At 43.6% G+C, this 21,767-nt stretch overlaps 1 protein-coding gene across 1 annotated transcript in view; it reads right to left on the bottom strand.

Annotated features, from left to right (window-relative positions):
- The window catches only part of HSD17B4 (hydroxysteroid 17-beta dehydrogenase 4), a 640,476-nt gene that overhangs the window by 289,749 nt on the left and 328,960 nt on the right, over window positions 1-21,767 (bottom strand). The gene's annotated exons all lie outside the window — the stretch shown is intronic.

Genomic DNA, 21,767 nt, shown 5'->3' with positions numbered 1-21,767 from the left:
TAGCACTACAGCTAAACAATTGATTAAGGAGTATTTCCCTAGGTTCGGTCTGCCCCGAGTTATATATTCTGATAATGGTCAACCATTCTCGTCTGAATCAATAAAAAATATATCGCTCCTGTTGGGATACCAGTGGAAATTTCACTGTGTGCGTCATCCACAGGCAGCAGGCCTGGTTGAGCGACATAACCAGATTTTAAAAAATAAATTGTCAAAAATATGTGCAGATAAGAAAATTGATTGGATAACTGCTTTACCTGTCGCACTGTTCTATATGAGAATGGTTCCCCATTCCAGGATAGGATTAGCACCCTACGAGATAGTTTTTGGAAGACCACCTAACATATGGGGGATACCTCGAGCTAAGTCTATAACAGATATTGAAATACCTCTATTGACTGATTACCTGGCTTCCTTGATGTCTGCACTTCAATCTTGTCGTTCACAGGTTGCAGCCGCATTTCCTGATAATACTGAGCCTAAAGAGCACCAGATCAAACCAGGCGATTGGGTTTATATTCGCAATTTTGATCGAACAACACCTCTTGAGCCTCGATGGAAGGAACCGAAGCTTGTTCTACTGGTTACCAGGACAGCTGTAAAAGTCGAAGGGCGTAAGGGATGGCTCCATGCCAGTCACTGTAAGAAACATTTTCCAAAGGAAAAAAGCGGACAGACACCGCCACTCCAGACACAACAGAACGCAGAACAATTGACATTACCCGCAGAAGAAAGTCTCCAGCAGACTTACAGATCTAAACTCAGGTCCTCTACTCGAGCCCAGGTCAATTAAGTCCAAACAAGCTCTACTTGTTGGTGAAACGGCAGGGGCTCTGAGAAGTGTACCTGACAAAAATGGCGACGGAGACAGTGAAACAGAAAATGTTGAGAGACAAATACAGAAAGAAAATGTGTGCGGAAAGAAATTTTTGTATAATGGTGTTAATGTTGTCTCTGGCAGCAGCAATGTGTTTAGGTTGGGTTTTACATTTAATTGTTCCATCTAGTCAACTCCCTATGTTCCTACCAAACAGTACACAAGAACATACCTATTATGATCTTACACCTCATGAACGAGCCCACAGATTAGCTATGCAAAATAACTCCTTTGTACGGATGTTGCACTATACTCATCAGGTTGCCAATACTACCGATTGCTGGATATGCGGACAGATTCCCCCTCATCAGAATGACGGAGGGATGCCACTGGTACCTTTTCCATTTTCGTATAATGGTACCTGTGAGGCTTGGTTTGCCTTAATAACAGCGTACAATACCTCTAATTCCGCATGCCCTGAAGGAGATGCCGGGATATGTAAGAATGGGTGGCCATGGGGAGATCTGAATACCGTCCTTAATCAAGTCTGTTATCCCGACGATAATGGAATGCCACAAGCTAAGGGGACTATATTCGAAAGTGAAGAGTATAAACAGGAGTATTGGTCTTCCAAATTGGTAAATACCAAGCCTAAAAAGAAAGGCGGACCAACCTCCATATCTGTTTCCAAAATGAAAGGACAACTGTGTGTCCAGAAGACTGGTATAATCCAGGTAGGACACAGTGAATGTAATATTACTGTGAGTTTCGAGGACAAAGGCCAATCAACGTTTCCAGCGTCTAGACATACATATTTTGTCTGTGGAGAGATAGCCTATATACGTCTTCCCCTCGGATGGGGAGGAAGATGCTATATATCTTTCTTATTGCCTCCCGTTTTCCTTGCCCCGCCGATGTATCATAAGGATCGCCTACTCCCTAATGAGAGGCATAAGAGATCTATAGATACTTCGGGGATAGACCAAACAGAGACTACCCTGGAGCAGTATACAGACTTCAATAGAGGTTTCTTCTTTTTTATTGGACCGATTCAGAATAGTAAGCTTATCCGTAGGCTTACTCGAACAGTAGAAGCAGTTGTAAATCAGACTATAGCCGCTCTGGGAAATTTGACACAGGAACAATCCGCTATCAGAATGGTAGCGCTTCAAAATCATCTTGTTCTTGATGTCATACTAGCAGAGAAGGGCGGAGCGTGTAAAATTATCGGGTCGAGCTGCTGTGTTTTCATACCTGATAATGCCCCCTCTGTCTATGAGGCTATTTCTAGATTGCACAAAATTGCGTCCAGCTTACACCAGGATCCTGGCAACTGGACCTGGTCAGGATGGTTTTGGGAACTAGTCTCCACATGGGGCTGGAAATTGATTTCTGCTATTGGCATAGCATTGTTTACATTAATGGGATGCTGCCTGTGCATCCAGTGCGGCCCGCCACTCTGTGGATTGTGTGCTACCATGTGCATTCCCAAACCAACCATCCAGAAAAAAGAAAATGTTAAGATTATGCTCCAAGACTATATTGATGATCTTCTGGCCATCGAGATAGAGGACAATGGTTGCACTCTGGTGCAAGGAGGGAATGTGGAAAAATAATTTCTCACCCTTCGTGCAACCACTGTTTATTTCATATCAGGACAACCATATTGAATATGGCATCCATTTTGTGAGTGTTTTAAACACCCCGTCGCAGAGGAAATAGGCAGAAAAAGATGTAGCTTGAAAGCAGCTGCATCGTGTAATATGCCTAAGGCCGAATACCAGACCGGCCACATACCTGCGGTTAAGCCAATTTTGAGAAAAACTAATTTCCACGGAATAACCTGCAATTGGAACAAGGTCATACCTGCCATTTACTACACACTATTATACGCTTCAGCTGTTTGCACATTTTTTTGTTTGTAAGCAATCTCCCACTCCTCTCCCCTGAGGCATACAAATGTTTTTATACCTAACTAGTGGAAAATGATTGAACCTCTGCCATTTGTTTGTATGTAGTAGAAAATATATAAAAGCTCTATGCTGCGCGAAGTAAGACAGACTACTCCCTAACCCGCTTGGTGAAGGAGCTCTCCCTTAACTCGAGTTACTGAATAAATCCCAATTATTCTCTACGTCTCGGACCCCGTCTCTTTCCTTTATTTTTTATTATTTAACTTACAAGGCAAATTCAGAGGTATTTTAAATTATTTACCACACCTTCCTGAATCATTCTGAGAGTACACAGGTGAGTCCGCCATGACCGCTATCAGATTGGAGTCTGGATACTACTTTCAACAAGGGACTGATCCATTTTTGGAGGCAAGTTTCGAAAAGGTGCTCAGCAAGCTTCATAAACGTATCAAAGTCACTATTTTCTTTCCACTTATCCAACCTCTCGAGCTCAGTGCCCCCATTCATTCGGACTCCGAGATTCATGATGGGAATTTTCAGTCTCCTTGAACTTGATCAACTACAACTCAGGGAGTTGACCAACCCATTTCTCATCTTCATGTAATCCTGTCAATCGCCCACATCCTCATCAATCTCAATTTCTGACCTGCAGAGAGGCCAGCAGCTGAATGAGCCCGTTGTTCTCTGCTGTGTAATGTGATAATGCTCAGAGGCACTGGCTTCACAGGAAACAATCCATGTTAACACACTGCCCACGGAGTAGTACAATTCTATTAAGTCCTTCATGATGCCTTCTAACATTAAGTTCAACAATGAATGCATGAGCCATGTTCTTCACTTTCTCTATTCTCGCCGTCTTTTTTTATTCTCTTTTCTCTTTAACCACCTCTTCTTTCTCTGTGCACAACCTAACCCTCTGACATTCTCTCTTGTTCTTTTATAAATCTTTCTCACCATCTGATTTTAGATAGCAATTTCATTTGAGGTTTAAGGACCGTGTGGAATTTCGTTAATTGAGAGTTGGGTGTTGCTAGTGGTGGGTTCTGACTCAGAGAGGTATTCTCCTCTCTGTGGCCACCTCCGAAATTTAACAAATAATTCAACAGTGTATATTTGCTCCTAGAGAACTTTAATAGTGTATTTTCGCACTGTTCTTTTAGCACCTCGGCCTTCAGATTTCTCAATCCATTCTCCTCAGTTTATGCAAAAAGATCCACTTCCACTGCAGAAGGTATTAAAAGTTTAAATGTGTTGTGATACAATCAGGAATTTCCTGAGGCCCAGACTCAGACACCGATGTCAAGATCTGTCTCCAGAGAACATTGATGCAGAGGCCACCACATGACCCAAAACTAACACAGTATCCAAGCACTGTCAATATATGTCCCCTAGCGCTGGACATCCCTCTCTCTTCTTTCTATCAGTACTGATTCCTTGTTGCTCCCCCACATTCTGCTAGTACTGTCCCCTTTCACTTCAAACATCCTCTGCAGCTATGGACATTGCCTTTTGTCTTCTCCACCTTCACCTCAACCTTTCTTCCAGAACATATCCATTGAAATACCAATGAATTAACGAGAACAATCATCACAAAATGGCCGGACTTCGACAATGTGTATTTTGTAAATGGTTGAGAATTTGTTTGGTGCAGTTTTTGCACTTCCAATTCAAAACGCAATCCTAACAAAGAGAGATTAGTTTGGTGGACTCCAGAAATCAAGGCCACAATCTCACGTGATAACACATTCTTTTTTTTGTTTGTTTAAATCTGTTTATTGCTTTTATGTTATTGGTTACAACTGTATTTTCAAGTTACATGACATCACAGACAAACAGTTCAGCACTTTAGTGATTTACAATGTTCACACAAGGCCAGCAAGGCTAAATTATGTACCAGTGGTATGGCTTAACAGTTCAACTTTCTGGAGTATACTTATCCAATCAAATAACGAATTACAAGTGCATGTCTAGAGACAATAATAATTGGGAAGCTCGCGGATTATATGGGCTACATGTAGCTATTTTGCACAGTGAGAGAAGTAAACAGTTTGTTTTTCACGTTACCTCACATTGTTAACTGGATTAATTGTATTTCGGAAAGAATGCTTGCCACAATGTATATGTAAGATCTCCAGAACTTGCATACATAAAAATCCCATACGTAATAAACAAACACCATTCGTTATAAGGTTATGCATCTGTCCCAGCAAGTAGAATTGTGCATCATGAGCGCAACAGCAGGTTCTGTAGCCAAGTTGCCAATTAGAGTATCCTATATATATTAGCATAGCATGTGTATCTGCAGCTACACATGCCATTGAACCTATATATATATATATATATATATTTATATATATATGTATACACACACACACACACACCACAAGGATATGCTAGAGATGACAGGCTCAGAATTCCTCTCCGCGAAAATGTCTACTAGAAGGTGGAACTCCATGGTGAAGAGCCGCTCCACAAGCAGGTCATCATGTCACTAGCAAGTGTAGGAAGAAGCGATTCATCTCTTGGTTAAAAAGTTACCCAACGCATACTTGGCTCACAGGGAATTTCCGTTCCTGTTAAAAGAACGTTTCAACAATCAAGATTAGGAATAAAGGATTTTTAGTGTAACCTTGAATACCAAGGCTGTACTTCTGACAGCAATGTGTCTCTCTGGAGCCTTGGGCCTGCATATTTTACATGTCTTCGTCTCTAGGGGCGGAGATGGAAACTGCCCTTAGTCGCATGAAAAGAAAATCAATAGTTTTGCAAGGGCTGTTTTGCATAAAACTAAGGTCACAGTGTCTGAGCACAGCATTACATTTTAAAGACCTGCCTATAGAGCTGACAGATCACTAAGAACCTCTCCTACAATGTATTTTCATATACAAAACACAGACATTTAACTAAACGGGGAATGCCCCTCGCTTATAGCCACCTTACAAAGTTTTTTGGAAGCAAGCATGTAAGGGCCTGGGAATGACACTGCCCCATAAAGATACAGAAAGCTCCTTTCCATAGGTCTAGACTCATTTTTGCTGCACTACTATGAGCTATCAGACAAAAACAGAAAAAAAAATCTATTATGCCATCATTTGTACAGCTCCTTCAACCTTGAGCATTGCACCCCAGCGCTCTCTCAGTCTGGGCGCCTTTTCATACAGTTCTAGGATGCAGCACCGTGCAACATGATGCTGAAAGGGAGCCAGTGCTGCAGTCAATATAATTCGCCTCAAATATGCACTGCAGACAAATAAGTGCTGAAGACAGCTTTCTGTAGCAGTGCTCTTCAAAATTAAAGTGCTTTAGGGTTCCTGGCCTAAGTTACCTGAACTTCATCAGGTTGGGCTATTCAGGCTATCTTGTCCTAGGGACCCTAGGTTGGTGGAAAAATAAGTGTCCAGTGAAACTCTTAGGTAACGCCTTATCTGCTAAAAAAAATATCAAGTTCTAGGCTCGAAAAAATCATAAAAATGTTACTAGACCTGTGGGTCAAGTAACTTAAATAATCTACTCAACCTAACTGCAATGTACTTGACCAGTAAACAGTCCTCAAATTGTGTGATCTTAGGCAAATAGTTTACAGTCGCCTTTTTCTCAATTCTCACATAGGATTGTACCTTCAAATATGCACGCTCAGCATTTCTGCAGTACAAAAAAACCCTCTTTTGTTTGATTAAGTAGATTAAAGTTTACTGCATGCATCACAAGAATCTAGCCCAAATAACATGAGGTCTAGCCCACATAACCTAGGCCTTTTTAGGTCGAGCGTTGGCGCTTGGCCTGCTGTATACTAAAGTATACAATAGAGGACTGCCGTACTGAGTGTCTATCTGCTCCTGGTGCGGAAGCGAGAGGAGTTGGGTGCCAGAGATTGAGCAGCTGATCCGACCTCGGCTCTGGGGCTGTGGTGGTGGCTTATATAGGTGACGGGGTCTATGGTTGCGCACGTTTCCGCCCTATATTGGTACGAATGGACAGAACAGGGGGGTCCCTGTGCCCTCGGCGACACACCTCAATCTCAACGTACTGATCGTAGAGACAGTCCTCCAAAGTTTGTTCATGTTCTTATTGTCAATTGTGGTTTGCTTAAGGATAAACACTTGCAAGCATAATGTTGTACGTATACAATGATCTTCAGGAGCGGTTTAAAGTGACACTGTAGTATCTGCAGCCTTTCAAATTACCCATGAGATCCATGATTCCAGTGTATGGACTTTTCTGTTAGAGCTCATATATTAATCAATCCTGTGTTATGCAAGCTCTGTAGTGTGTGATTGAACCATCCGTTTGAAGACTTCGCTGTCAATCGTTCCAATGTCTGTCTTTGACAGATGTGCTTATTCAGTCAACTAATAATTGCACAAATTTGTTATCCTACTGTTCCCGAACGTCAGACGCAGTATCTAGCCATCGTGCTCTGCACATTTACAATTTAAAAGTTTGAAAAAGGTGGATAACCTCGAGCGCCTTCTTCCTGTTGCCATGCGCAGCATTTCTTATCCAGCTGCTCTTGTTGATCACAATAAATAAATAAAAGTATTTTGAGAGTATACAACTGAAGCTTGTGATTTTAAGACCCAGAGGCTGAGCTCGTTGTTGGTATCTGCTGGCGTGCCCGGCTTCTTTGCTGCACTTTTCAGCACAAGGAACGCAGGTTTCTTTGCTCTCAGCTGATTGCCTTCCATACAATCCGTTGCAGGCTCTCAAGAGTACACTTTTATTTTTCAATTGTTTTCGTTTACACTACAATGATTTTGTAATCGCGTATTCCTGAATAGTACAAGCAAACCTACTCTTTGACACCTCTGTCAAGTTCTGTCCCCATGCTTAATATTAAAACCATCAGCACAGTTTTCTGTTTAATTCGACCCAATCCCATACCACTGTGGTTACAGTAATCCTGCCTCAAGAGCGCCCCCCAACGCTCCATGCCACTCTGTGCATATTATGTTCATGCTGCTGCAGTCACTATATAAACCATTGTGTTAGGCGCCTGGGCAAGTTGTGCTATTGAAGCTGGCTGTGTGCTATTTCAAACACCTAAGTAAGTTTCTATTGTTTCTTGGTGCCCACAGCATAGTCCTTGTGTTTGCCCACCTCACCTTGGCTCATTTTACCGACCTCGGAAACATTAAAGGCAAAGTCGACCATTTTAGGATTTGAAAGCCAGCGTTTGCATTTTTTGTTTGTTTTGACCAGGTGTGTCAGTGTCGGGAACGTAATATTTCTTCTAATTGCATAATTATTCACAGCAGTGCAGATGCTATAACATCGACTAACAGAGGAAAGACATACTCACATTTTTAGCATAGATTAAAATGGGTTTCGATATTGAAATAGCTGTCTATTGTGCACTCTATGATTTAGCTAGCGCTAGTAGCATACTGGCCTATGTTATGTGTTTTGCATTTTATTGAATTACTATTGTGTTTCAATAGTTTTGCATTAATAAAGTACACATAAATTCATGCCCTGTCGATCACATATACAGGTGGGTGCAGAATTCTCAAAACTGAACTATCCCTTTCATCTGTATGGCATGAAACCATAACAAATGAGTCATTCATATAATTTATTATAAGCCTAGTTATCATGTTTCAAAACTCACAGTGTATTCATTGGTTTTCAGAGCGCTTGCCTTTATCGCATGTTCAGTCTCTGAGATTGACACACACGCACCCTCGATCAAACGCTGTGATAAGTGACCCAGAGAATAATTGTTACAGATGAACAAGCCATGCACTGTTCAACGCAAAATGCAATTTTTTCCTTTTGGAATCCGATCTGGAAACGCTATTGACTAGACAAGCCATTTACATCTTCTCAAGTGTGCATTTCATTCTATACACAATTGTTTCACTTTGGGGTAATTTTCTACTAAAGTAAATGGTTAATATTGGTCAGGTATAATGACCTGACACGGTGACCTTTACAGTATGCCATTTTGCTCTACAGAGAGTAATTTAAGACCTGCACATTCAGTCTGGGCAAATTTCTTGTAAATCACGAAAACATGTTGTTAGTAGGGGCACACAATATGCACATGTCTAGTTGCAGGAGCATTTGAAGTACTAGAAGTCACACACAATATTTATTCACCAGCAACCCCATCGAGCTTCTGGCATTTTTCAAAATATATACTATGTAAGTTTCTCTCACCAGTTGTAATCTTGCTAACCACTAAGGGCCTGAGTTATACTTTTTTAGCACCGCATAAGTTTGCGCCACTTTTGCGTCAAAAAATGACGCAAATGTGGCACTACAAAAGTACAAATCAGGCCCTAAGAGTTAAACATGAGCTCACACTAGTGATTATGGGAGAGAAACCTCCTATCAAATAGGTGGCCAATTCTTCAGAACTTCCACAGTTTTTACCTTTGGCCCATTTGCCTCCTATAATTGTTTCAATAAGACAGTGATTTATATCTTTATGTTGCAACATATGTTTCTCTTAAATGGCTTACACGTTCTAGTGCAAGGGTAATATTAGATTTTATGGGTTATATGCAGACTGCCCTGGACATACCTCAATAATACTCTTTGAACAAACCCCCACAACTTTACAAACAACTTGGCCCTACACGATCAATATGCATTAAACATAGCACCCTTATTCAATCAGGCACTCAACACTGTTTCAAGCCACACAGTTGGCTAAAGGTTTACTACCTCAATAGCTCATCCACAAAACTCCAGTACACTCAATACCACATAAATACTATCCACATAATTCCACTTCACACCATGCCACATAAGTCCAGTACACAAATCCACACCTCACCACACAATTTCACCACATACAATTCCAATTAAACTCACGTAATTCCACACCACACCACACACATCCACTCCAAATCAAAACTCTGTGGTAAAAGACATTGGGGGTTATTACAACTTTGGAGGAGGTGTTAATCTGTCCCAAAAGTGACGGTAAAGTGACGGATATACCACCAGCCGTATTACGAGTCCATTATATCCTATGGAACTCGTAATACGGCTGGTGGTATATCCGTCACTTTACCGTCACTTTTGGGACGGATTAACACCTCCTCCAAAGTTGTAATAACCCCCATTGTCATTTAAAGCGCCAATAGCTCCAACTCTCATAAATGCGAGACCTATTGCATTGCAAATGCTTGTTTTAGATTACTAACAACATTGCCATCAGGGCAGGAGCGTTTCTCAGTTTGTTTAAACACTAAATTTTAATAAATATATTACTAAACCATGATGTGGTAGCATATTGTCATCTACACACAGTAACTTTCCAAGAAATGTCCAAAAACCTCTCCACTAACTTGCAGCTTTACTGATAAAACTATGTAGTGTATTAACAGTCTCTGAAAATTGGGTTTCAGAAAACATATCCTTTGCACATCAACACAAAGTATTCTGATTTGTTTTCATCCTATTAAAATATTTTTTCATCACAAACAAATATAGACAAGCATTTTCAATGCAAGGGGTCTCGCATTTGTTCGAGTTAAAGCTATTAGCGTTGTAAAGAAAAAAATACGCAGTGCAATCGCACTATGTAAAATGCAGCGTGATTGCGCTGCGTGGAAAATAAACAGATAAAGTAGTACTGACCCCAGGCTGAAAACATCGAGCCTCGTATGTTTTTAGTAGTTTACCGGTGGTGTGTAGGTGGGCTAAACACCGGAAAAGGCATGACGTATGCATGCCTTTCACAAATGAAAGCAAGCAGATTTTAAAAGGCAAGCCCACGAACCAATGTAAGTGACTGACGTGACATGGGCGTGGTTTGAAGCCCAAAGATAGATTACAGAATGGACGGAGCGCTTTGCGCTCGCCCATAAAAAAGGGCTTCCACAACTACTGAAATATATTTTGAAATGTTTGCACAGTTGACTTAGGTTTTTCCTAACACACATTTAAATGACTGACACCCTATATCCTTTTATTATACATTCTAAGCAGAAGGTTCACCTTACAAAGCCCTGCAACTCTGCAGTCAGAAGGATAATTAATTGTAAGAAAAACTGACTTTTGACCTCTGTCTGTGAACACAGAGCAAATGTGACATAAGAACAAGATTTAAAGGCATGTTTTATTGCCCCCCCACTTTTTAACTGAACAGAACACCTTTCAGTGTAAACTGGCCAGAAGGGAGGAGTAAGTATTAAAAATAGCTCGACCTCATCAAATAAGACTCCCCAATGCGAGTGGTCGATTTTTTAAGCCCTGCAGATTCCTTACCTTAGAATTTCCCCCTGGAGTCAGTCTGGATCAGGAGATTTTTCTCCATCAGTACCCCTCCGCGCTAATAGGTGGTGTTGATCGGCTCTGCATCCGTTCTTGGCATCGCTCGCGCCAGAAATTACATTGCTGGTCCTACATAGGCACTAACCCAGTTTAATGACGTCAGTTTCTTTTCTTGACTTTCCACGCCATAAGCGCAGAGCCATGAAGAACACTGACCACTGGTGCATCAAAACTCAGGCCCTGAAAAAGGAGAGCCTGTCTCTTAAAATCAGTTTGCAAATTGAGCAGGATGGGTGGGTCAGTAAGAAATCTGCAACTAGATATTGTCTCTACCACATAAGGCATCACTGAAGGTAAGTAACTTATCCATCTGATATAGAGACTAGTTGCAGATTCCTTGCTTTAAAATAGATACCTAGTTGCAGATACATGGAAGGGCGTAAACACTTTTGGCAAAAAAGGAAGCCCTAGTCCAAAGCAAAACTTTTTCAGGTTAGATGGAAAGGTGGGGCAGCTAAGAGGACAATGCATGCAGCTTACTCACTCTGCAGACAGAGGTAATGGCCACAAGGATGGCTGATTTCAAAGTAAGGAGCTTAAGAGGACAATTGTGGAGAGGCTGAAAAGGAGGGCACATCAGAAATGTCAAAACCAAATTAAAATACCAATGGGGTATAATGAATGGGGAAGGAGGAAACATGTGAGACCTTTGAGAACCTATTTACAATAGCAGAATTAAACAAAAAAGGTTGATCAGGCAACCTCAAAAAAGCAAAAACTGCAGATAGATAACCTTTGAGAGTGCCCATAGTAGAGCTCTGCTGGGCCCAATAAAGTGTAAACAACAGACCCTCAGAGAGGGGCAGAACATAGGTGAGGAACCTATTTACAGTAAGAGAATTAAACAAAGAAGATTGATCAGGTAACCTCAAAAAAACAAAAATTGCAGACAAAAAACCTTTGAAAGTGCTCATTGGAGAGCCCTGCTGGGCCAAAGAAAGTATAAACAACAGAATCTCAGAGAGAGGGGCAAAAGGAGGGTCAACACGCTTGTCTGTGCACCGTGCCACAAATTTCATCCAACGACAGGCGTATACCGTTTTGGTGGAGGGATGCCTGGCTGCCAAGATAACATTACAAACTTTGAGAGGAAGGTTGGAGGCTGTCAACTGCTGCTGCTCAATCTCCAAGCAAGAAGGTGAAGAGTTGACAGATTTAAGTGGAGAATCCTCCCATGCTGCTGCGGCCGAAGAGCCTTCCAAAGGAGCACTCTGTTTGGAGGATCGATGGCCATGCGCAATATCTTGCCTGGGCTCAGTCATTCCTGATCTTCTTGAGAGCTCTGGGCAGGACTGGTATGGGCAGAAAAGCATACAGGTGGCCTGAGTTCCACTCAAGATGACAACTGTCGCAGAGTGATTGCCGACTTGGAAACTCCAAAGCGCAATACTGCTGAAAATGCACATTCTCTGTGAAGGCTAACAGATGTAACCAAGGGTCTCCCCACTGCTGAAAGAGACCTTGTGCCTCCTCCGGATGGAGACACCGCTTGTGATCGACTAAGCATTGCCGGTTGAGTTTATCTGCTCTGACGTTCAGAGAGCCCGCCAGATGGTGAACCACCAGGGAAATGCCCTGAAGGATGAGCCTCCTGACAAAGGGTCTACAACCCCATCCCGCCTTGCTTATTGCATTACCATATGGCAGTGGTGTTGTCCATAAGCACTTGCACACCTTTCCTTTGAGAGAGGGAAGAATGCTTTCAATGCTAGTCTGATCGCACGGAGCTCCAAAAAGTTGATGTGGAGCCCCACTCTGCCGGAGAACAAATGCCTCTGGTCTCCCAGAGGGTTGCCCCAGTCCAGGAGTGACGCACATGTCACTACTGCCAGATCTGATTGGGAAAGGGATCTGCCTCTGACGCAATCATGGTTTGTTAAACACCACTGTAAATCTTTTGCAGTTTCCTCCCAGATCTGGACCATGTTTGCGAAAGAGATTCCCTGATGCTGAGTCCACTAGAACATCATGTCCCACTGAAGAGCCCACATATGTCATCTGGCATGAGTCACCAGACTCAAGGATGCAGGAGGCTATGAGCCCCAGAGTCATTGTCACCAAAACCCAGGATAGAGGCTGAAACATCAATATCATAGCCGAAATATCCTGGACTCGCAGCTCAGGAGGATAAGCCTGATACTGCACTGTGTCAAGAACAGCTCTGATGAAAGGGAGCATCTGAGAGGGAGTCAGGGGTGACTTCAGCATGTTTATAACAAACCCCAGCAAATGCAGGAGGTCTGTAATAGTCTGGAGGTGGGAGACGAAAGCCTGGGCGAGCCCGTGTTCAGCATTTAGTCGTTAAGATAGGGGAAAATTGAAACCCCTGATCTACGCAGTGAACTGTGTCCACAGCCATCACCTTGGTGAACATCCGAGGGGTGCTGGTAAGGCCAAAGGGGAGCACAGTGAACTGACAGTGCTCATGGCCTACAGTGAACCACAAGTAACGTCTATGGGCAGGCAGGTGGAAATATGGAAAAAAAGCATCCTGCAAGTCCAACGCTACTGTCCAGTCTCCTGGGTTCAAGGCAGAAAAAATCCGAGCCAGAGTAAGCATTTGAACTTCTTATTGAAGAAGAGTTTGAGGGACTGAAGGTTTAGGATAGGCTGGAGGCCGTTGTCCATTTTAGGTACCAGAAAGCAGCAGGAATAGCAACCACAACCTACTTCTGGGACAGGAACCCTCTCTATGGCTTCTTTCACAAAGAAAGCCATAACTTCCTTTCGGAGAAGTACTAAGTGATCCTCCATCATCCAATCATAGGATGGTCGCATGGATGGAGGGGAAATCTCGAAGGGGAGGAAGTAGCCTCTTCGGACTATCTGCAAAACCCATCTGCCTGACATGATGGATTGCCAGCAGAGCAGGTGATGGTGGATTCTACCTACAACTGGTCCCTGGTGGGGAAGAGTCAGACTAGGAAGGTCTGGAGGCAGCAGTGGTGGGGAAGGTGTTAGGGGGCTGGGCGGTGGACTGGCCAGACTGCTGGCTCCTTGACCCACAAGGTCAGTGGATCTCACCTCCCAGCTCATGCATAAGCTGGGCAGTATGCGCAGCATGGTAGCTAGACAGGAACAGACGTGGTTGGGTGTACCTTCCTGTTAGAAATGTGGTTTCTGGTTGGCTAGGGTATGCACCTAAGCCAGGCATAACCCACCCACTCTAGTCAGGGCAAGGTAGTTACACATCCAAGATAATCCCTGCTCACCCCCTTGTTAGCTTGGCATAAGCAGTCAGGCCTACCCCAGAGGCAAGGTGTGAAGCGTTTACACAACACACACAACACAATAAATACACCACAAAGGAACACAACACCAAGTTATGAAAAAATAAACTGTATTGCACCAAACATAATTAGACCAAACATAACATGTCAATAGTACCCTGCTCCTGAAGCAGTTGTCAGAACAGTATATAGTACTCAGCAGAAATAAGCAGTAATCATAATAGAACACATAGGTAGTCAGTATTCTGCAACATAAGCAGTAGTCAGGAAAACATTACTACCAATATACTTATTATGGTATCACCATAAATGCCCATAAGAGGGACGTCAGTAAGCATATGGCAAGTCATCAAGAAAGTCTATCAGCATAAAAGTCCCAAGAAAGGAACATTCATAAAGATATGGTACAATGGCGAGTACCTGTTTTTATTGGTGAGGAGGCACTTCTAGTGCAGCAATGTGAAGAGGGGGCCCCCATCGCTCCCTGAGCAGAACAGGGGCCGTTGGTTGATCTTGGGAGGAGGGGGGCGGCATGCTCCCCCTTGGGTTTTTGGTGTCAGGCCCCTCTTGTGGCCTGCACCTAAACAGGCACTGACAAATTCTGGGACCCCCACAGGCCACGACTGACCCTCCTACGCATAGAGACAGTGGGGACGTCCGTGCCCCTGGGGCAGTGGCTGGGGGGAAAGGGACTCCCTCTCCGCCTCCATGCCCTGTGATACTGTATGCAGCCCGCCCGCGTCCTCGAGGCAGCTGCTGGAAAGACGGGGGAGAGGCCAACACCAACACCTCCCTCTGTCAGCCACGATCCTCCTGGAGACGGCTGTGGAGCCCTCTGGCACGTCCGCTCTTCTCTTCGGACCACTGCGGTGATGTTCCCACAAGTAGGAGCCAGCTTGTGCCACAGGGGCACCTCTCAGAACACCTCGTCCCTGGGGGCACTAACAGGAGCGCACCAGCTACAATCTTCATCATCCTGGTCCCCTGGGGGCACGTGGTGGGGCACGGTCAGAATGCGCGGAGGAGTCTCAGGTTGCAGCAGTGACTCTCCAACGGCATAACGAGGAAGCGCTCCCCAGGCGCTATGAATAAAATAAAAGGCACTTCTTAAGGTGCTCAGTTAGAGCAGAAGTGCTCTCTAGGTGCTACAGCAGGGTCAATAAAGTGCTCCTCCTGCACTACTCCAGTGCAAGGAAAATAGAGATACAGGGACCACAGCACCCAGCCCCTGGAGACAATAAATGGAGGTACAGGCAGCAGGGCCCAGCAACAGGCCAGTACATGGAAGATGCAGTCACTGACAAGTCCTCCTGTTGACCCAGCAAGTCACAGATCAGCACAACAGCAGCAGTCCAAGGCGGTTCCTAAGGGGTCCTTCCAGCAGCGTTCTGTGCCCAGTTCCAAGTATGTTTCTTGTCTAAATTGTGGGAAAAAATCCCCTGTACTTATACTCAGTTTTGCAAAACATTTCCAATGAGGCGGAGAGGGGATTTCAACCAGTGACAAATGGTTCTGTGAGTGTCCCCTTTCTTCCAGCACGGGCTCCAAACACCAGTTGAGGGTAAATGACCCTTTTGTGTGAGGCCAGGACACAGCCTTTACAGATGCATGTGTGCCCCGCCTCTCCCTTCTCTCAGCCTAGGAAGATCATTCAAAATGCAGATGCACCTCTGTGACACCTCTACCCTCCCTGTGTACAGGCTGTCTGATACCTCTGCTGAAAAGTATGCACAAAGCTCAACTGTCACTCTGCCCAGACGTAGATTAGAGTCAAGCTGCAAAACACCAGAGTCATAAGCACAGAGAAATGCTCACTTTCTAGAAGTGGCATTTCTGTAATAGTAATAAAAAATCCACTTACACCAGTAAGCAGCATTTCTCACTGCCATTACAACCATACGAAACATGCCTATGCTACACCTCATAAATCAGAAAATATCCCCTAGACATAAGGCAGGGCATTTCCAATGCAATCGTATGAGAAGGCAGCACTCACAGCAGTGAGAAACCAAACAGGTTGTTTGTCACTACCAGGACAGGCTACTCTACTAGGCACATCTCCTGCCTTCTACATACATAGCACCCTGCCCATAGGGCTAGCTACGGCCTACCTTAGGGGTGACTTACATGTAGTAAAAGGGGAGTTCTGGGCCTGGCAAGCAGATTTAGATGCCAGGTCCCTGTGGCAGCAAACTGCGCACTCAGGTCCTGCACTAGCAGGCCTAAGACAGGTTTGAAAGGCTACTTCAGTGGGTGGCTCAAGCAGCGCTGCAGGCCCACTAGTAGCATTTAATTTACAGGCCCTGGGTACAGGGATACCTCTGTACAAGGGACTTAAAGGGTAAATTAAATGCGTCAATCAGGTATAAGCCAATCATACCAAGTTTACAAGGGAGAGCACATGTACTTTAGCACTGATTAGCAGTGACAAATGACAAAGTGCCCAGAGTCATAATGTTAGCCAAAAAGGGTCAGAAACATTGGGAGGAGAAGTCAACAAAGTTTGGGGAATGACCCTGTAGAAAGGGCCTGGTCCAACAGTTTCCTAGCCACAAAAGGGGCAAAAAGCAGACTCATGAGGGCAAGGGGCTGCTGAGAAGCCAAAGGAGCTGAATGTAGCACGAGAATCCATAAAGCACTCGAGCGCAGTCTGCTTTTTCTCAAAAGAGATCGGTGCCATCAAAGGACATGTCCATAAGGTTGGCTTGGACATCCCCCGAAAAGCCAAATGTCCTCAACCAGGCATAGCACTTCAGGGCCACTGTCTATGAAACGTTTCTGCCCAGTCGGTCATGTTCAGTCCCCATCAGATTGTTAACTTTGCTGCATCTTTCCCATCAGCATCTGCTTGGGCAAAAACAGCCCGGGCCTCCTCCAGGACCTGTGGTTGTAGTTGCGCAAATTTATCCCACAATATATAGGAATAACGGGCAAAAAGGCATGCAGTGTTCATGGACCGTAATGTCAGATTGGTGGAAGAAAACATCTTCCTCCGAAGTGTGTCCAGCCTCTTGGATTCCCTACCCAGGGGTGTGGAAGGGAACATGCCATGGGAGGTGGAGGCTTGGATAACCAAGCTCTCCAGGGTGGGGTGTTAAGTAGGAAAACTTTGGTTGCCCATAGCAGGGCGATGACAGCAGCAAATTGTCCTGTTCTTAGGAGCCCCTGTGCTGGGTTTGGACCAGGTACCCAGTAGGACAATCTTTAAAGGCTTCACTGAAGGAGAGCAGGGGTTCGAGGATGAAGCTTCAGGTTTAAGCACCTCTATCAGGAAGTTAGTCCTGACTGGCACAGAAGGCAACTGGAGGTCCAGGACTTCAGCTGCTCTTTGCATCACCACAGAATATGACGTTTCCTTCATATGGTAGAAAAAAAAGAAAATGCCAGTATCCACTCCACTGGCTTCACCTGAATCTGTATGCCAGTCCATAGGGTCTTGGAGCTGGTATTCTAAATGGTCCAGCGACCCCTCCCATTCCTCACCATAACCTAGCCCATAAGAAATGGGCTCAGGATCCGACATAGGAAGCAAAGCTCCTACCAGCATTGGCGTCATACGAAACCCATCTGGCTGCGTGTCAGAGACCCCAGTGAGAATGGGGACTGCACTGCCGGGTGCTATGGGCGGCACCAGGAGCGTCGGCATCAGGACCTGCATCAGGGAAAGTCCAGGTGGTATGACCAACCTTGTCCTGGATCCATAGGTGCCCCTCAGAGATAGGCCCGAAGATGCCGGCGTGAAACTCGAGGGGCCTCTTCTGACTCTGGGGTGCCAGAAGGTGCGGCAGCAGTGTCGGATTGCCCAAAAATGATGCACATAGCCTCATAGAACTCCTTCAGTTGGGCAGGGGTTGCTTGAGGTCCCGGAAACTTGGGGAGGTCTGGAGTAGGCCCAGACATAGGCTCTGAAGAGGGATGCCTAGAACGGCGATGCACCTGCTTCCTCGTCTTGTCCGACGGCGGATAAGGAAAAGTCAAAGACTGTTTCGTCTTCTTTGAGTTTTTCTTATGCCTTGACTTGTCTGATCGTCCTGAGACCTTGGAATGGGACGATGACAGTTTGATATGCAGATGCATTTTATGCTAAAATGTAGCGTGAAATGCCAGATTAGCACTTTGCATAGTTATGTAAATTAACAGTAATTTTACTGAAATTTAGCATAATCAAAAAATGCGCTTTACGCAATTTTCACATTGCTCTAATAAATATCACTGTTGAATTATTTTAGATGCAAACCTGTCTTTTGGATCAACAACAGCAGTTATAAGAATTGCCACCAATGCAGTGGAACCCAAATTAATTTTCTTAAACTCTAAATATCAATAGCACTTCACCTGATGGCCTAAGGAAGCCATAATAGTGCTATTAAAATCTGTGGTACAGCCACCTGGTTCTGAAGGCACTGGCTTGAATAACAGGACCTACTTGGAAATGGTTTCCCAGCTAAAGCCTTTCCCAGCCTTGATTGAGCTGATCCATTTGAAACTGGCTTTGGACTTGCCTACCTCTGTGGCACTGTTGACAATCAGGTACACTTTATTGACTATTGTGCACACTGCTTAGAAATCAATGCTAGGATATGTTCACAATCAATTAAATACCAAATCCTGGAATTTTCACAATCGCAACCTCATACAATTGGCTCCTGTCCGTCTCATTAAAATATTCTCTGCAATTTAAATGTTGTGCGTTCTGCATCAGCGCAGACTTTTGTGCAGTGCGATCAGAGCCATGGCATGGGGCATCAAGGTCAAGGCGACGCCCTCTGTCGGACAGTGAGGTCGGAGCATCCTGCAGAGATCTTTGTATTCAGCACTAGTCACAGGCTAATTACAATGGCATGATAACTCTGGTGATTATATATTTATATACTGTGTGTTTGAATGTATTCACGCAAATGAAGAGAACTGAAAGTAGTGAACTGAAGTGCATTTATAAGTAGAAATATAGAAAGACCACATGCAAATCACATGGATGCAGTATTATTCAATGTATAAATATAAAGATAATCTAGTTAATCAAGATTTTTATAGTTACTCCCCATTTATAATACTAACGCAAAATGTACGTATAACTAGGTATTTGAATGTGCATTAAGGTCTATGTTAAGTAAGCTGGAGCTGAGGCCTGAAAATGTTTTCTTGTGTTTAGCCTTTACTGAGAAAGTTTTGCTTTTGCTGTGTATCTCCTTACTTGCAGGTGCGTTTGCAGATGCCCTCTCTTAATGAAAAGCTTGTTGTTAGTTATAGATAAGGGCGGATATGGGAAGACAGGTTGCCAAAGATGGGAGTGTTAATGAGGAGTCATGAAGGAGAAGTCCCTCCGAGGTCCTGAAGACAAGAAAGATCCAAGGTCGTTCTGATGCTTGGACCAAGAGATGAAAGTCTAATTAGAAGATACTATGCACAATTGTGTACACACCATGGAAAGTTACTGGCAGTGACATCAACTATCTGAATTTCGGTGAGATAGGAGTGTTTTAGCCAGTTAAAGATTCAAACCCCTTTTGCCCTTTGACTAGAGCAGATCCACAGAGACTTAAGGCCTGATTTAGATATTGACTGACAAGTTACTCTGTCACAACGGTGACAGATATCCCGTCTGCCAATATCTAAATCCCATTACATCCTATGGGATATAGATATTGGCAGACAGGATATCTGTCACTGTTGTGATGGAGTAACTCTCGTCTGCCAATATCTAAATATCTAAATCAGGCCCTTAGAGAGGTACTGACCTCTGTTTTCCCTTGCTTGGCCAAAGAGGCTTTATGCTATGTACACTCTTGCAGGAACTTTGTCTGAGGTTTCTGTAGTGCTGAAACTTAATTCATTCTCTGTTTCCCTAGACTAGAAAATGGTAGAGTTTCCTATAGCCTAGGCAGGGTAAATTAAAGCTTGAACTCTGAGTGCCAAGTATTGTTCTTATTTTTCTGTACTGCTGCTACTGAATTCTTGGTGTGTCTCACGTTAATGCGCTTTAATCTAATTGGACAATTTAAATCACCTTTGGTAATTCTGTGCTTGTATAGTATGTTTTTGAGACTCATTTTCTTAAGTTTTGCTTTAAACGTGTAATAAACCTTTTGAACTTTGATCTTGCCTCCGAGATTTAATGTGTGACCAAATCGGTTGCACTACGATTTAATTTGAATGGTTTAATGTGTTTCTCCTCGAACCTTACAGAAAGAATCATCTGAGCCATAAAATCAGTAAGAGTGCCCGACACCAGATCAGAGGCATACTATGGATGGTACAAGAACGTTCCCATGCACTGACCTATGGACTGTGACCCTAATCTGTACAGCACATATACAAAGTAGTAAAGTGTTGAATTTAATGGGAAAAAATAATTTTGTGCTGGAATATTCTTTCAGTATGAAACCTAAGCATGATATCACATAAACATCATTGTTTGAATTAGTGCAAGGCATGCTAACGTACATCAGCACTAGATAAAAGAGCAACAGCACCATATCTTGCTAGATACAATACAGCTGAGCTCTCTTCTTTTTATGCACAGCAGCTCACAAACTTTGGTTACTGCACATCGTAAAAACTAGGGACCAATTAGGAGTTCGGTAGTGGACGGTTACTCTGTCACAAAGGGGACAGATATCCCTTTTGCCATATTACAATCTACTGGTAACACATCACACAGGATATTTGCCATGTTACCATTTTGCCACACTAGAAATCAGGCCCTTAAGCTGCCCCTTTGTTTATGTAAACCAAGCACTCATATAATATCTACCAGTACAGATGACATGTCAATCCTGCACCTTGTAGTCATTGTCTTAAGTAACCTTTCCCATAAATTGATTTACAAACTTGTGTGACTCATTGTAGCTGTATAGTATGTTTGTGATTTAAAGAGTCCTGACAGTCTACACTGGGATGAGTAGCGCTATAAAAGCACTATAAAAAAAAAATGTAATAGGGGATCTAAGATGAGATTTGGGGAGAACCATTAGAAGGTGGTTGTGAGGAAATCTGTGAAGCAGGAGAGGAGTAGGGTGGGGTCCAACAAACAATGTTGCACTGGGCACCACCAGCGCTGAAGCTGGCCCTGCTCTGCATCCAAATGCAGAGCACATCGCAAGATTCAAATTTGGTTAAGCTCGAGGTACTAAAATATTAATAAACTTACAGTAAAGTTAATAATGCAACTGCACGATTAAGTATGCAACCTAATGAAAGAATCAGGGTGGATTATGTGAATTTTGTTCATAAAAGAACTTGATATACATGTACCGTACTCACAGCCCATGTAATGTTAACTGAAAGTTTAGTTTTGAGAATTCTTTAGAAGGAGTTCCTCATATATCGATGGAAGTGGATGTAGTTTAAACCATAAATCTATATAAAATGGACACTGTGTATGCACTTCGTAGCACCAGGCCAGTAATCTCTCACTGCGGCGCCTCTTTTTGCTAATAACACATTTTAATCATCAGCAAAATGTGCTACAGTATATAAAACAAGCACTGCAAAATAAATTGCTTCTAAAGGCTGCTGCAA

This window comes from Pleurodeles waltl, chromosome 1_1 (assembly GCF_031143425.1).
Source record: "Pleurodeles waltl isolate 20211129_DDA chromosome 1_1, aPleWal1.hap1.20221129, whole genome shotgun sequence".
Lineage (NCBI taxonomy): Eukaryota > Metazoa > Chordata > Amphibia > Caudata > Salamandridae > Pleurodeles > Pleurodeles waltl.
This window is presented reverse-complemented; position numbering and strand designations above follow the sequence as displayed.